Source organism: Aythya ferina (genome assembly GCF_964211825.1).
Source record: "Aythya ferina genome assembly, chromosome: 18".
Lineage (NCBI taxonomy): Eukaryota > Metazoa > Chordata > Aves > Anseriformes > Anatidae > Aythya > Aythya ferina.
Window position 1 is genome coordinate 9,914,598 of NC_140317.1, and position 12,894 is coordinate 9,927,491.

The 12,894-nt window shown below is 48.4% G+C and overlaps 1 long non-coding RNA gene across 1 annotated transcript; it reads right to left on the reverse strand.

Moving 5' to 3' along the window:
• Nucleotides 1–2,689: 2,689 nt before the first annotated feature.
• Nucleotides 2,690–11,475, reverse strand: LOC311420876. Its single transcript, XR_014684583.1, has 3 exons — nt 11,388–11,475; nt 4,340–4,542; nt 2,690–2,844 (listed from the first exon to the last, which is right to left on the reverse strand). It is a non-coding gene; the product is annotated as an uncharacterized lncRNA (long non-coding RNA).
• Between the last annotated feature and the right edge of the window lie 1,419 nt (nt 11,476–12,894).

Below are 12,894 nucleotides of genomic sequence, written 5' to 3' on the forward strand. Positions count from 1 at the left end.
CTCCTCTCACAGAAAACCTTCTCCCAGAGCTCTTCTGTTCCCTTGGTCACAACCTGGTTATGCTGATATCAGAAGAGCTTTTCTTGTGAAGGCAGAAACATAGAAATAGGTTTTATGAAGTTAGCAGAAAGCAGCTTTCACTTCATACCAGCAAACCCTCTTACCTCCTTCTAGGCTCACTGGGATAATCCAAGGCAAAGAGGCTCCCACCTGCCCCAACAAGCAGGGAGCTCACAGCAGCTGAGCTCATCAGACACAGTTCAGTGGGCAGTTTGACCTTTTTTTTTTTCCTAAGCAAGAAATTCACCTGTGGAGGCTCAAAGAGCAGCTCCAGTGGGGTCTCCAGCAGCACAGGGCACCACAGGAGACCTCAGCTGAAGCCTGAGGAAGCTCCTGAGAAAAGCAGATTTCAAAACATGCGATCTATTTATTTATTTATTTATTTATTTATTTATTTATTTATTTATTTATTTTTTAAAAGCTAAATTAAAAAGCACCAGTGCTAGACCAGAGAAGAGGACCCTTACCTGAACCATTGCCTCCACCCTCCCAGCAGGGCAGCCTGCTGCTGCTTTGCTTGGCCAGAGCAGAAACCCCCTCACAGGTGCCTCATTTGTCACTGCAGACCTTTTATAGCCTCACTACTTGCTCCCCTCTCTTAAGATACGACCAAACTTGAGGGATTTCACCCCTAAACCCGAGGGATTTTGTCTAGTTGTGGGGTTCAGTGCAGACACACTGCCGTGATGCTGTGCACTGAGAAATCCAAAGCTTGTAAAGTTTTGGGTAACACCACAGCTTCTTGTGCCAGGCACTCAAAGCAAACTCGTCTGCCACCTTCTGTTCCTGAAGGGATATTACGGTCATGGAAGAATATTTTCCGATTTTCCTTTGTGCCTGTAGGCAGCTCCAGTAGGTAGGGAGCGATGCGAGGATTTCTCCAACCAGAGGCTGGTTTCTGGCTCCCTACACCTGGCCAGGGGCACAGCCACGCTAATTGGACACGATAAGCAGGAGAGGCACTTGCATTTAAGTGATAATTGGCAAACAGAAGGAGACAGATACATGATGAGTGCCAGGGCCATGGTTTCCAGCGTGCCTGCCCAGGCATCTCCCCCAGGTACGTCTGATAGTGATGGGAATTTCCTCCCGGACAAAGCCTGGCGTGGGTTTGCATTACAGCAATGCAAACTGACGGCTGCACATAGCCGTATGGCTAAACACTGGGTTGCCTATAGCCATATCGATGAATCACAACGCTTGCTTCGTGATGGACTTGCTTAATCAGGCAGGAATAAGCCCGGCTGCTGCCGAGCGGGCATGCAGGAGTGCTGCTGTAGTGTCCTCGGGGGGAGCGGGGACGGGCACAAACCCGAGAGGCTTCTGCTGCATCCCCAGGCTCAGTGACTGAACAGCTAATTGAGAAAAATAATCAGGAACAATGACTGCTCCACAATGGCGGCAAATTGGGTTGGTGCTCTAAATGGTCCTCGATTGCTCTGTACAGATGCTAATTGGAATAGTTCCTTTCTGCAGCGCAGTCAGCACAAATCTCAGAACCCGAGCTAGCTTCTCTTTTTTGGCAAGCCATCTGTCATGCTAATACACCCTGCTGCTGAGCGCTGATGCCTGGCTTTTTCCTCCAGCACCGTTAGGAAGAGAGGGTGCTGCGCCTCTCCTGGCCCTGGTTGCTGGGTCCCGGTGGGCTGTGGGTGCTGTGCAGCACCCCACAGCCTTTCCGAGCTGTGCATGGCCCGGCCCTGCCTGCTGTGATTCCTGCCACAGCACCCAGGTGCCCTCCTGCAGCAGAGGCCTGCAGACCTCAAAATTGCTTTGGGAAGGAATTGCAAATAAGCCCCTCTGCTGATGCTTCTCTTTCCCAGGGATTGATTTACCCTGGTACCTATGATTGCATCTCAAGATGCATCTAATGATTCATTCCCCTTAATAATACAAGCAGATATTGAAGAGGTCTTCAGCTTCCTGAGATGGGCTCTTCTAATGAGAACAATATTCTCATTTGTTTTCTTTTCAAAATAATAACAGGGAAACTCAGGGGGATTCTTGGTCTCAGCACATCCTTAGTTTATGAGGAATTTGTTGAGCTCTCTGCCCCTGCCACGTTCAGCAAGCTGCTGATGGATGTGGGAGGATGTGCTCACCCAGGCCCCGTACAGGCTTTCTGTCCCATCTCCTCATCTCCAGCTTTGTCACATCACTTGGCCAGGTCATTTCCCTTGTTCTCCCTGTCCCAGACTGTCCACAGCTAAGCTGCTGCCCACCTTCTCTGCCCAATGTTGCAGCTGATGCAAGGCAGCTTTTATTAGGGCAGTATTTACTAAGGGGTTAATTCTGTCCACACCGAGCCATTCAATTCTTATCAACAAAAATCCATGCGTTGTGTGTAGCTGTGTCCCCGAGGTAGTTGCAGAGGCCCCGCAAATCAAAGTTCAGCTGCCAGAAATCACACCAAAGAGGTGTTTATTGATGTATCCCTTTTGCCAGAATAAAAGCTGCTCCATTATATGAAAAAGCTTGAGTCCTGGAGCTATGGACCTGCAAAAGGGCAGGATGGTCTCCCTAGCAGGCTCTTCCTCCTTTGGGGCATTTGTTCCCATTCGGGTCTCATATCTAACAACGTGAACACTGAGTATCCTCAATGCCTAAGCAAAGGCAGGAGTATGGTACCTTTTTCTTGATAAAAGCATGAAAGCAGCATTCCTACAGAATGGGAAATAGGGTACAGCAAGTCTTCGGGAATCATATTTGACAGCATCTGGTGACTGGAACCTGGCACCTGCAGTCAGCATCTCATCAAGGGGCTGGATTGTGTGCTCAGAGTCACTGGCAAAACACAAATATAGAGCAAAAATGGTTATTCAGCTCCAAAATACCATCCATGGTATGTGGGGTAGGAGGGATGGGCAGATTTTCTGGAGTTGTTGAGGCCACAGATGAGGTAGGTTGTCAGGCTCGCAGGGATGCTTTTACCTGGGTATTTGCTTCTGTATTTTTACCTTTGTTTCTCAGAAAGCTCCTGATTCCTCGTCTGCCCCATCCAGCACAAGACTCTGTGATCTCCCCATTCCCCCTGCTGCTTTAATTGCCTCCTTTCCTTCTGCATTCTCCGTTTCCTCTTGTTTAGCATTGCCTACTCGAAGGTGCTGCATTTTCTCCGTCACAGTACTACTCAAGTATCTCTTCAAAGGTCCTTCTTTCTGCCCTAAGGACCTTTCATATTCTATTCCCATTCAACAACATTTTCTCTGTCTGCTAACAATTCATAAAACTTTCAGCTTTTTGTTGTTGTTGTTGTTCCCTTTCTTCCTAAGAAGTGGTTTGTGCAATGTCTGCAGTGCTGACTACGGGTGTTTGTGTGTGTATGTAACTTTGCATGACCTGTCATTCTGGCTCCATACCTTCTGAACCTTCAAGACATTTCATCTTGATGTAGAATACAAGCTGGAACAATATCCAAGCACTACAAAGTCACTGAAAAATAGGGAGCTAGATAAAAGAAGCAGAGGATGCTAATGCCCCTCCTAGGGGAAGGATTGTTGTGGGAATGCACCTCCACCAGCCATTGAATCAACGCACAGGTCCTGGATCCATCAGAAACCAGGCTTGCTTTGTTGTTTCATGGCTTGTGAAAATATCAGTTTCCCTAATAAATTTTTTTCACATCCTTGAATGTGATTTTTAACGCAGCCCCAGGTTTTCTGCTGATTCAGCAGCATGGCTGGTTTAACTCAGAGCAAGAACATCTGTGGGAGATGGCACCATGAGGGTGCCCAGCACAGCACCAAAGTGGGTGCACTGCCAGGATGGTGATGGTATCGGTTACCTCCGCTCTGGGCACTGCTTACTCCCACAGCAACACTTTTTGCCACTGACTTCACCCTTTGTTGCTCAAATTATTTGATCTGACTGCGCACTTGGACCACTTCTGCAGCAGGTTTCCCTTGTTTTGACCATGTTATGTTAGTACCTTCCTGTTCTTAAATAACACTATATATGTGTATATACATGTATATATAGAGAGAGCTGAGTCTACCCTGTCTGTTTTTTTTTTTTTTTTTTTTTTCTCCAATAAAATCCCGATAGCCTGTGGAATTACACCCGAACAACAGCTCAAGCTCTGCATTCATAATCTGAAGAAACTACTTTCTGCAGGACAAACATAATTTATAGAGGGCAGCACCACTTTTGCCTCTCCAAAAGGAGCATCCCATGCTTGCTGTGCACCGCGCTGCCGGAGCTGCTCAGGTGCCTCCTGGCTCGCTTCCCTCTTTATTCTCGAGCACAGTTCACTTCTCCGATTTAAAATAGCGTGTCATACCTGCCGAGAGCAGGGCTCGGTGCAGCTGAGGAGCCCTTACAGCATTCCTGGGGGGAGCTGCTGTGCGGCAGGGCCAGCAGAGGGAGCTGCGCTGCCGGACTGCGGGGCTCGGGGGGCTACGCTGCAAAACCTTCCAGCGGCACGGTGAGGAGCAGGGCAGGGGGCAACCTGCTCCACAGGCTCATTCTGCAATATTTTTAACTCTAAAAAAATAAAGAAAGAAAAAAAAAAGAAAAAAAAAAAAAAGAAAAAGAAGATCCAGGTGTTGGTAAAATTAACAACGAACTTTACAACCTCCCATCTCTTTCAGGAAGGAAGAATGGATGGGTATTTTCCTGTGACTGTTATTTAATTATTGATCCCTGCCTTGCCTAAATACAAGCAGTGGAGCTGCCAAAGCGGCATTCATCACCCTGCCAGGTGCCATTCCCCTCTCAGCCCGGCAGTGACAGCACCTCTCAGCTGGGCACTTGGCATCCAGGCCCCCTGACACAGTTTGCAGAGGAAAAGCAAATGTTATCAATGCTCCATGCCGAAAAGCATCCCAGCCTGGGCAGGGAGCAAAGGGGTGGTGCTGAGCCCCTGCTTTGCCTGTGGATCCCAGCTGCCAGGAGCCCACGGGTGCAGGGGCAGGCAGGAGACTCCCATGCCTTGAATCTGAAGCAGCTGGTGTTAGCCCAGCTTGTGCTGCAGCTCCCTGCACAGGAAGGAGCAAAAAATCGTATGGGGTGTTTAGGGGAGGGGAGAGCTCCCAAATGCAAGTGGCAAGAGCCTCGTGATGCTGCCTGCTACCACCCAGCCCTGCCTGAGACCAGCCCCGTGAATGCTTCAGTGTGTGCTGCCCATTGCCATCTCTGCTACAGGGCTGCTCTGGGGGCTGCTCTTGCCCAGCTGTGGATGTAAGCGCATGCAAAGTGCAGAATCAGTCTCCACAGGGTGGATACGAGGGAATCATCCTGGCTACTCCTAAATATTTCAGTCCGTGGGCTTCCCTCAGCCTTGTCAGCGAAGCTCCCTCGCAGATTGGATGCTGCGCAGAGGCGGGCCGTGGGGAGCTCTCTGCATCCATTTGCATCATGAATATTTGATGCCACAAGTGCTGCAGCTGGGATGCCGCAGAAGCCACGGCTCTTCCCATGCCCTCTGCCAAACCTTTCAGTTGGATTTTGTCCCATTTCACCTCCTCTGGCCCAGCAGTGTTTTTGTCTGCTGGACTGAAGGGTCCTTTCGTGTCTGATGCCTTCTGTGCTGCGATCCAGCTTCCCTCAGATGTTTTAAATAGCTGGTGCTTTGTTTCCTTTTCATTGCAAATCATGAAAAATGTTAACCCCCCTCTCTAAGGGAGTAAGAAACAGAGACCAAGCTTTCTAAGGGCTTCTAAATCCCACCAATCCACCAGAATTACCCTTGCAACTTTCCCGTGGACTCCCCCAATGATGGAAGTTGGAGTTCAATTAATGGCCTCACCTTTGAACGTCCCAGTCTGAAGGTCTCACAGCCTTGACCAGGAAAAGACAAAGGTCCACATCATTTATGTGCCAGCCTTTTAATTGAATTGCCTAAACAGGCCCCAGCCATTCCAAGTCTTAATTATTACTCCAAGCAAAGTTATACCTAATTTATTCTCAAGCATCTTTCCTGACATCTTAAAACAAACAAAAAAGCAAAGACCTTCAAACAAACGGGATGGGCTGGTAGATCTGTTTGCACAGAACTTTACATTGTATTTCATCTGCCTGAGCCCCCTCACACAGCCTTTTTTGGGGACTTCAGGGCATCACCGTCCCATGGTCCTTCTCTAACACAGGCCACCTGGAGCTAAATAACCCTTTTTTTTTTTTTTTTTTTTTTTTTTTTTTTTAAACTCACATCACAAATAAAGCACCAGAAAAATATGAAGATATGGTAAAACCACAATTCTTTGTAGCTAATTTTTTTCCTTTGTCTCCGTTTCAGGCTCCTCATTTTCCTGGGGGTACAGGTCCCCAGGATGGCCCTTACGGCAGTTTCTATAAGCAGCTTCAATTTCTTTTGCACCAGTAACATGGGGAGGGAGCATCTTGCTTAGTGCTAGTCACCATGCAGGGCAAGCAAAATATGAAACCTCCAGCAAAATATTATTATTTGTATGCATACTACAGGAAGCACATTTCATCCAAAGTTCCCAATGTACCAGCGTGCCTATGAGGAACATTTCTACTTTTTATAAATGGGAAAACAGAGAGCCCAGACATGGTTTGCTGTGGAGGGGTGTTTTCCCCTCTTGCCCCGTAGCATCCTTTGCATGTGGCAGTCACCTCCTGGTGCAGTCTCCCATGGGAAACAGCTTGGATTCGCCCCCACATATTTTCCTGGGCCAAGTTAAAGTGTGGATGTTGCTCCTGAGCACTCCCTCATAATACACAAGGAGAGGGACTAATGCCTTTGTTGCTGTACTTCAGTGCTCCATCTTCTCTCCTCATACAAAGTGATTCCTGGCTTGCTTTTGAGATGACAATTATTAACACACGCTTGGAAAAATGCAAATATGTAAGAATTATTGGGGGGAGGGGGGGAGGGGGAGGGGGAAGAAAAAGCCTCCAGGAGTGTGGAGGTGGCAGTGTTATAATCTCAGGCTGTCATGGGTTTAACGTTATTAAACAACTCCTTAAAATAGCAGCCGTAAATTTTCCTGTACAGAGCTCAATCCAGAGGGGCCGTGGCAGACTGGTGCTGTTGGAGGCTCTGGGCACAGGAGACAGTCACAAAACCCCAAAGAGAAGCTTTTGTAGGGTGCTCTGGGGCCCCATGTCCATGGCAGACGGGACAATAATCTTGTCTGGCTGGCAATGAAGCTTCACACCATGGTGGCCCAGGAATCAGCCCTCACCCAGTTCTACCAGGCTCATCCCTGCTGACATGAACAGAGTTTCTGCTGCATTTTTAATTGCAGAAATGTATTTACATGAATAAAATACAGCTCAGTTGGGGATATGACCTACTTTTATATGGAATGATAAAACAACTGAAGGTTTTATTTTTATTGCATTTATTTCAACTGTTCTCTGTCAGACAGATGCCGAAGCAGATCAATAGGAAACCCACAACCGTCAGGCTGCTTTCTTCTGGAAGTGATCACGTTTTGATTGAGATGACTGTGAGCTGCTCCATTTCCATGATGCAGCCTGTAACCTTTGGATCAGTAGAGCAGTTTTGACAGCATATAATTTATACAGGGATAAATTATTTGATGTGGGTGGGGAAAAGGGGTTTTCATGTACATGCTCTGCACTGCTAGTAAGATCCTCTCTGCATACCTAAATTATAAATAATAATACTAAATAATATATATTTATATTGTCCTGGACAAGCACAGGTCACTCTGAAATTCATTTAGCACTGCAGGAACTGGGGATGCTCTGTCAAAATACAGACCCTGTAATTCCTGCGAAAACAGAAACTGCCATTTGCTTTTTAAGGCTAAATAGAAGACTGCACTCAGGTATTTGAACTTGTACAGCACTGAGGCAAAGCAGTTTTCAAAGCCGTGTTATTTCAATGTCCCTGGGGGCCTGTGGATGGCTCCTGGGGAGGAGGAGGTCACCGGTCCCTGCTCTGGCTTCTGTCACTGGCCTCCAAACCCACATAATTCCTGCATTTGTCCCTTGCCACCTGTCCCAAGTGGGACAAACTCACAGGGAAGGGTCACAGTCTGCTCACACACCTTTCCTCCTGCAAGAGCTGGCACAATGGGAGCACTACTGACAACCTGTGCTGGGATGGCGGCACACTGAGACTCCAAACACGGCTGCTCCTTGCTCATACACAACACAAATAGCTCCCCCTTGCTTTGGAAACATCCCATTTCTCCCCCAGAGGTAAAACCAGCCAGCTCATCTCCAGATAAGCAGAATGACATTTTGGTACTTAATCAAATTAACTCTCATTAATTACATAACACCTTTCTGCTTCCTTCACAGACTTTCCCCCTGAAGTTGCAGTGGGAAGCTGGCACGTGTGAGGATGCCAGGTGGACATGAGGACCTCGGGGTTGTATTTTTGTGAACAAACACCCCATTGAAGACATTATCACTGCAGCAAAATCAGAAATGAGAGGGCATTTCCCTCTAACACCCTCTCTGTGCCTTCCATTTCCTCTCTCGCAGCAGCCCAGAGCCAGGTGCTTGCCAACACACACGTGCTTAGCAGAGTGTTTTGCTTTTGCTTGGCTCTGGCCATGATCCACATCTCACGGGATGTCAGCGTGTGCCTGCACACTTTGTTGGTTAGTAGCAGAGCGCTGAACCTCACACGCAGCCTCACCTTGAGGTCTGTGTGCAGTTTGGGGCACCACAGTATAAGAAGAACTTAAAACTACTAGAGAGTGTCCAAAGCAGGGCTACAAAGATGGTGAAGGGTCTAGAGTAGAAGATGTGAGGAGTAACTGAGGTCACTTTGTTTGTTCAGCCCAGAGCAGAGCAGGCCGAGGGGAGGCCTCATGGCGGCCTGCAGCTCCCTCACGAGGGGAGCAGAGGGGCTGGCGCTGAGCTCTGCTCTCTGGGGACAGCGACAGGACCTGAGGGAGCAGCATGGAGCTGGGACAGAGGAGAGTCAAGTTAAGGGTTAGGGAAAGGTTCTGCACCCAGAGGGTGGTTGGGCACTGGGACAGGCTTCCCAGGGATGTGGTCAAAGCACCGAGCCTGTCAGAGTTCAAGATACATTTGGACAACACTCTCAGACACATGGTCTGATTTTTGTGTGGTCCTGTGTGGTGCCAGGCGTTGGACTCATTGATCCTTGTAGGTTCCTTCCAACTCAGGATATTCTGTGATTTGCAGACTTGCAGGTGCTCGATGGTCACTGGTACTAGTTAGGGCAATGTGGACTTTGCTCTAAAACGAGCAATTTAAACAGAAACCAAGCAAACCTGGCTTGAGCAAACAGGCTGGCTTGTGCAGCCCTGTGAGCAGCCTGAGCTACAGCAACCTGAGCTTACACAGATGCAGGAGCCACCCAGCACCTCCTCTGCACCCTCACATGTGGTTTTCCTTTCAGAAAAAAAAGAATGCACTCTGCCCAAACATTAAAGATTAAAAGCAGCTGCATCTCATCACAGCCAGAAGATTTATTGGGAGCCGATGTCAAAAATGATGGCTTATTGGGGAATAAACCAGAATGCTGGCATTGCGTATTTTCAAGGCATATAAATCACAACTTGCATGGGAATAATCCACCTTTCATTGGAAGTGGAGAGAGGGGTGAGGTTTAGGGATTTCTGAGATTGTTCAAATAAAAATGCTGGACAGAGCCTGCAGAGCACTGTGCTACAGATTGCCTAGGGCTTGAAAGCATCCTGGTAGAGCCAAGATATTTATCAAGTACAGCCCTCGGGACTGGAGTCTGGCAATACAGGCAAGTGGGGCTAATCTTTTGGTTGAAATACTGCTGTAAATAATCTGTAGATAATAATAAATTCATTTTTCCCCCTACAAAGTGAATTGGCCAGAGGCTCAAGGATGAAGTGGTGTGAAAACAAGAGAAAGGGAGGAGGTTGGCACATGACCAGAGCTGCTCTGACCTGCACTAGCATTGGCAACCAGGTCAGGGATGCAGACAGCATCACGACCTCTTCATGTTTGCTCTGGGTTCACCTTTGTGGCACAATCCAGTACAGCTGACTGCCTAAAGGTTCTTCCTTGTGCCACCCAAAATGAGCTGGGGACAAGGTTATCAGAGGACCCTACACCAAATCAACATGGCCTGCAGGTCTGGCACACACCTGCAGCCCCAGGGGAGGGCTGGGTAATGAGCAATCCCACACCATCAGGAGCAATCTCTCCAGTCCTTTAAAATTGTTGCATCCTGGTTTACAACCAAAGACATGCAGAGTGATCGCCTGCCCATTATGACTGCTGCCCACTGAGGTCCTCATGATCCAAAATGTCAGGTACATAAAACCTTACACAAAAAGAAAGCAGAGGCAGATCTTCCCTTTCTATAAGGTACTGTATCCATGGGAACAGATGCAGTTTGATAGCCACACAATAGTGACAGACAAAAGACCTGCGGTGCAGAGGGAGAGGTCAGCGGAGCACCCTGACCACAGCGGGGCACAAGTGGCACTGCTGGGCACTCAGGGTGCTGGGGACACCCTCCTCTGCACCCCACATGTCACAACTTTATCACGTATGGGGAAGCTGTGGTGCAGCCAAATTACAGACAGAAAAGTTAATGAGCTGCACTGGTCCTCAGCTAAAGGAGAGATGGGGGAACAAAGGCAGCCCATGCAGCAAGCGATGCTGCAGAGGGGTATGGAAGAGCCCAGCAGGAGGCCCTGAAACTGTGAAAGTGGGGAGGAAAACACTGCTGCTTTTAGTCAGGCATGATGTCAGACTCCTATCTCATTTTATTTTTTATTCTGAAATAAATACATCCCATAAGGAAAGAAGAAAGGAAAAACAAATCCTCTCAATTATTTCTTCTTCCCTTATTAGTGGAGGGCTATTGACCTGGGTGGCTGTTTGTCTGCTCACACAGTGCTCCCACCACACACACATCAGTTCTGCATCATTAACAAGCTAACAGCAGGGAGGAACAAGGCTATTTAATTTCTTAGCATACCTTGAATAGCCCATGGGGCTAACTCATGTTTGGGAAAATGCATACACAATGCTGACAAATAGCATTTATAAGGCAGAAGAACAAGGGCTCACAAGCAGGGCTTTCTCCACTGGAAGCCTCCAACCTGCGCACAGTGTGCCCAGGCCAGCTCCTCACCCTGCCACAGTGAAGCTTGGCTGAAACCCACCCCAGCACAGTCCCTCCAGGGCTGGTCAATGTGGATGTAAGGGCTCAGGTCCCCAGCCCTGATTCTGTGGAGACAGCAGCAAGTTTGGCTGGAGTTCACTCTCCCTGGGCCTGCTACAGCAGTGACTTCGTGCATCAGAGCAGGGCTGGGCTGCTCCAAAACTTGCCCAAACCTCCCCACCCCATAGCAACAGCTTCACAAGCAGCCAGCCCAGCAGGGTGCCTGGTCTGCACTCCTGCAGGTTTGGAGTTCCTACCTTACCTTAACCTCCCCAGTGGCTCTCCATGTCCACTGGCACATGCAGGTGCAAAACAACAGCACTGGAGGGCATTTCAGCCACATTTTTATATATCTACATACATGTAGATACTTCTTCCGCTGCACAAAAAGGAGCTCTGGAGCTATGAGCTGCTAGAGCAGCAAATGAAGCAGAGCACGCCCCAGCACAGCCTCGTTATTCCCAGCTGCTTAATTATTGCTCACAACTGGTCTCTGGTGAACCTCTTGTATCCTCTCCCCACAAATCAATGAGGTTTTTTAGTCCTCTGCTAACAGCTGCCTGAGCTGCTCACTGCTGAGCCCCATTACACCTGGGGTGCAGGGACACCTTGGTGGCAAGGGGCAGGAGCAGAGCCTGTGTGCTGGGAGAGGGGAGCTTCCACTGCCCAGGAGATACTGGCCAGAAACATGTAATCCTGGGATTCTGATTCCATGAGGAAGCTGCAGAATTCAGCAGGGGCAGGGAACACAGTGAGCTGGGTGCGGATCAGGCAGCACTGGAGTTTTTATAGCCTTTAATCCCAGTAATTTGCTGTAATATTATGGTTCAAGTACCCACGGCTATGTGCACAAAGGGTCTGATACCCATGTTGTTCCTGCAAAACATCAGATTTTTTTCTTCAAAGAGTGCAGACAGTTTTCTATGAAGCATCACAAGAGCAATTACCTTCCTGCATCCCCATGAGCAGTTTGTCTCATCCTGCTGGGGTACAGCAGTGGAGGTGTGAGTTTAAGCACCCCAGTCCTGTAGGTGTTAACCTCTAATTTAAATGCTAGCTTATCCCCAACCTTTGCTTTTCATCTACTGCAGTTCAAGAGACAGACACGGGACAGTGTGAGGCTGGCACAGAAATTAGGGTGGGAGAGAGACCAAGGCAAGCAGCATTATTTGAGAATGTGGCATAACAGAGATTAAGGTGGAGTGAGGACTGGGAGAGGTGGTCAAATAATGAGTAGGCGTTCCCCCTGGGTACTAATGTTATATTTTGGCACTTACTGCCCTGGGGAGATGCTCTGAGGACATCACAGCATGGCCAGGCTCCGTGGCTCACTCACTTGCCCAACCAGCCATGCCGTGCTCATATACCCTGTGATGGCATTGCCCAGCATGTGGGCAGCAATACCCACTGAACGGCCTGGGCTTCCCCAAGGATCAAGGTTTCCTATCCAAACACAGCATTTGCTGAGCAAACAACCACTTCTTTTGACAAATTTATGACCACAGTCCTGTGCTTATGAAGGGCTCACGCTCACCAGGTGAATGTGTGAACTCCCAGGCTCACAAATGGAGCCAGATGATGACAACCTCCTCAGTGAATTAAAATAATTACTTTTCTAATTCACTCCTAGGCTCTGCTAAACCCTCTAGGGCCTCAAGGAACACGTGAGGTTCTTCCATGCCTTCTGTTTGTGTAGGCAGATGCTTTAAAGTGAGTAATTCTGTATTTAATCACTACAAAGGAAAGCTCCACAGCGGGACAGGGATGTC